Source organism: Priapulus caudatus, unplaced genomic scaffold (assembly GCF_000485595.1).
Source record: "Priapulus caudatus unplaced genomic scaffold, Priapulus_caudatus-5.0.1 Scaffold853, whole genome shotgun sequence".
NCBI lineage: Eukaryota > Metazoa > Priapulida > Priapulimorpha > Priapulimorphida > Priapulidae > Priapulus > Priapulus caudatus.
The window spans coordinates 11,314-15,957 of record NW_014577914.1 but is presented as its reverse complement, the minus strand read 5'-3'; positions in this window follow the sequence as shown (position 1 = coordinate 15,957).

Sequence of the window (4,644 nt, the reverse complement as noted above, 5' to 3'; positions counted from 1 at the left end):
CTATCCTCACTACTAATACAGAAAATAAAGGGAAGGCTGCAGTTAAACAGGGAAACAGGTCACCGTGCGGGCTACCCAAAGTCAACCTTAACCATATTACAGGGAAAGCATGAACGGCCATAGAGGAGCTCTTGAGGGAGAACACTGATTTATTTGCTGAATCTAACCTTGATCTAGGCCATACTAACCTGGTGAAATTGAAAATAGAGACGGGGGACCACCCACCAATAAGACAGAAGCCATATCGAATGCCAATTAATTACCACCCCATGATCGATCACCATGTAAACCAGCTTTTGGAGGCAAAAATAATAGAACCAAGTAATAGTCCATGGGCGAGCCCCGCATTCATCGTACCCAAAAAGGACGAGCCCGAGGGAAGGATGGTAATAGACTATAGGCAGCTTAAGCGCATAACGGATCGGGACACGTATCCCTTACCCTGCATCCAAGATATCTTAGGCTCATTGGGAAAATCAAAGTTTTATACGACCTTGGATTTAAAATCAGGATATTTCCAAGTAGCAATGGCAGAAGAAGATAACCCTAAGACGTGCTTTACTACATACCGTGGACCCTTGCATTTTAATTTTTTATTGTTCGGGCTTTGTATTGCACCTAGCGTCTATCAGCGCCTACACGATACCGTTCTGGACGTACTACACCACCGATGTGCAATCCCTTACATCGATGATATCGTGATCTATATCCCAACACTCGAACAACACCTAGCTGACATCGCAGAAGTCTTTGATAGGCTACGGCGTGCTGATAGGCTAAGTTGAAAGCGTCAAAGTGTGAGTTCTTGAAGAGCAAGGTTAAGTATCTAAGTCACGTAATCTCACCTGAGGGGGTAGGACCCGACCTAGAAAAGGTCCGAGTCATTACACAGCTGAGACCACCTACAACAGTGAAGGAGGTCAGATTATTCCTGGGAATGGCTAGCTACTATAGGGCTCACATACCTTTATTCGCTAACATCACCAAACCACTAACAGCACTTACACATAAGTATGCTAAGTTTACTTGGGATGACGATGCGGACCGAGCTTTTCGTATATTAAAACAGAAGTTAGTCGAAGCACCGATATTGGCATATCCAGATACGCACAAAAGCTACCGATTATTTACGGACGCCTCATCATATGCCGTTGGGGCAGTTCTAACGCAAACGGATGCAGACGACAAGGAAACAGTCATTCAATATGTTAGCCGACAACTTAACCAAGGTCAAATGCGTTGGCCGGTTATAGAGCGGGGGGCCTATGCCATTGTCTACACCTTGCAAAAGCTGCGACACTATCTAGCAGGTGCCCACTTCGTAATCGTCAGTGATCACAAACCTTTAAAATATCTGTTAACGAGCCCTAACCTCAAGAATGCGAAACTGCAGCGATGAGCACTAGTAATATCAGAGCACAATGCCACGATGGAATACCGAAGTGGCATAGCCAACAGAAACGCAGATGCGCTATCTCGAATAAAAGGACAAGATCCCAGCAGCGACGCTACCTCGGCAATACCAACGCACGATAAAGTCCAGATTTCAGTAATAGAATCACAGATGCCAAGCACCGATATTGATGTCGACATGGAAATCGATGCAGATGGAGCAGATGTAACAACTCAGGAGAAAACGGAGCCAGATGTCCACGAGACAAGCGAGAAGAGGGTGGCAGAACCCAACAGCAGCACCCAGCCGGCACAGCAAACCGAAGCAGGCGTCCAACAAACACGCCCTGTTTTAAACTTGCATGAGATCAGAAAGGAGCAGACAGCAGACCCACAGCTGCGCAACATTATTCAAGCATTAGTGAAACCAGCGACCGCTAATAAGGAGTTGCAAATCCTATCGAATTACAAGATTGATGAAGCAGGACTCTTGCACCATGTAACACCACCCACGCGTGATCAAGCGGCCAGCATGCAGGTAGTTATTCCACACATGTTCCGCAAGGAGATCATGACAGCACTTCATGACGACATTTATTTTGGACATCTGGAATTTGACAAAACCTATAGCAAGATCAAGACAAGATTTTTCTGGCCAGGAATGCACGCTGATATTCACAATTACATCAGATCATGCATTCCCTGCAACTCCAGGAAAATGCAGCACATACGTTCACCAATGGGAGAGACACCTCTACCCGGAGGGCCCATGGACGTCATAGCAGTTGATACATGTCAATTTCCTCTCACCGAGCGAGGCAACAAACACCTCATACACTTCCACTGTCTCTACAGTTCATGGCCTAAAGCGTTTCCGGTGAAAGACAAAACGGCCGAAACAGTAGCAAACCTTCTCGCTACAGAAATATTTCCACGACATGGTGCACTACGAATCTTGCTATCAGACAATGGACTGGAATACGATAACAAGCTTCTTGACAGGCTGACAAAATTGTTAGGCATCAACGGCATAAAGGTCGCTCCATACCACCCTGCGAGCAACGGAGATGATGAGAGATGGCACCGAGTACTCAACTCTATGCTATGAAGCTATGTGAACTGCTCGCAGACAGACTGGGACCTAAAAATCCCACTTTTGCTTGCTGCATACAGAATGGGCGTGCATGACAAGGCAAGATATACGCCATTCTACCTTCTGTATGGAAGACAAGCAACCTTAGCTCTTGACAGTCTCCTCAATCCAAGGAGAAAGAGATATGACGAGGACCAAATTGCGCAGACGTCAGAACGGTTGCACCAGGCATACGCGCACGTTAGAGATAGAACACGCCTAGCACGTCTTAAGAACAAATATTACTATGCAAAGCGTGCTAAGCAGCTTAACTTTGAAGTAGGCGACCCCGTCTATTATCACGACCCAGCATTAAGACCCAATACCATACGCAAGCTATCGTCGCCATGGCACCCTTTCTACTCAGTAATTAAGGTCCTAAGCCCAAAGAAATACCTCCTCCAGCACAAAATTACAAAGCGGGAGGTCATCGCACACGTTGAAAATATGCGTGCGGCACACCCCCAGAGCCGTTGGGATGTGCAGAAGCCGAGAGAAGAGGTGGCACGACCAGATGGAAGGCGTCGTCAGCCACAGCAAGCAGCAACTCTGGCGTATCCACCAGACAACGAGGAGAGCAGCGATGGTGAGTTCGATGAAGAAGACGAACTGCCATAAGCCATTTTCCCACGGCACCCCAGACACTGGGCGATGTGGACTCACGGCAGCAAACGCCACCGCCAGTGTCGTGTGCGGAGGATACTTCGGCCGAGGATTCATCTGCAGGCGACATTGAGCAGCAGGAGTCCGAGCCCAACCAACAAATAGACAGTGATGATAAAACTATCATCTACTCGCCATCTGAGGCAAGCAGCACTGCCACCAGTCCGGACATGGAGGCAGAACATGAGGATACGGATGATGAGCAGGGTTCAGTTCAGGGATCATCCAGGAGAAGGAAGGTTTAGCGAGAACCCGTTGAGATGAGCGCCACGTCAGAAGAATCAAAAAGAGTGAAACTTGATGAGGCGCAAGACAGACAGGATACGCAAGAATTGCAAGATGATAGCACAGAGATGCCGGAAGGCTCTTTCAACGTCGTAGCAACGGCTCCCACGCTCGCACAACGTATGATGCCTGCAGTACACCTGCCCTTACTAAAACGCGTCGGAGGTTTCCTCGCACGGGCATGGACAACATATTAAGAAACCTTTGTATTCTCTTTCCAGACTGTGTCTGTGTACTACTACAGTGTTAGGGAGCACTGCAACTACGGAGGGCGCGGTCTTCGTGCCTAAAGGGACCATGGCGATCACCCAGTCGACGTGGGCTATAGCGTTTACTCTCGAGATGCAGCCAATCATGAAATATTTGGGGGAAATAGACCGGCAAATCGTATATTTGCTTAAGGAAAGACCCTCGCGGAGACATAATTCTACCGACCCTAGTTTGAAGCGTTTCCGGAAAACAATTGAGAAGTTCATCGAATCGCATGCAATCCAGTTTTGCAGTAAGCACGATCATCTAACCAGTCGATTGGAGGGGATCACGAGCATGTTTGCCCAACATCGCTCCAAACGCTCACTTTTTCCATTCATGGGCAAAATTCAGAAATTTATGTTTGGAACTGCGGATCAGGAAGACATTGATCGCCTGAATTTTAAATGTTTTCAATTCGAGTCGTCTCAAGAGGCTTTCCAGCATGCATTGTAGGACATCCTCACAGTGTTTAATCTCACGCGCACGCAAGTGCAGCTGAATAGACAAACCCTTAACGATCTTATTAATGGTACAAATATTCTGCGAAAATATTTGAATACAGTCAATAACCGGCTGGACCAGCTTGCGATTTCAACTAGCAAGCAGCTCCGAGTTTTCGCACAACTTCAGTCCACAGTGGACTTAATTAATAGGAATGGCATTAGGTGACGTTACAAACGTCATAACAACTATGGAACATGCACTCAGCGATCTGTTGACAGGGAATTTGGCCATATCTTTGATACCTCCGGCACAGCTAAGAGATTTATTGCGTAGCATCAAAGACACTGTACCGGATTATTTAGCTCTACCAAGAGATACCGAGGACGGTATCCTGTACTATTATGATTTACACAAAACGGTTGTGGTTCCCACCGCAACATCCTTTCGCATAGTCACCTTCCTGCCATTGAAACACA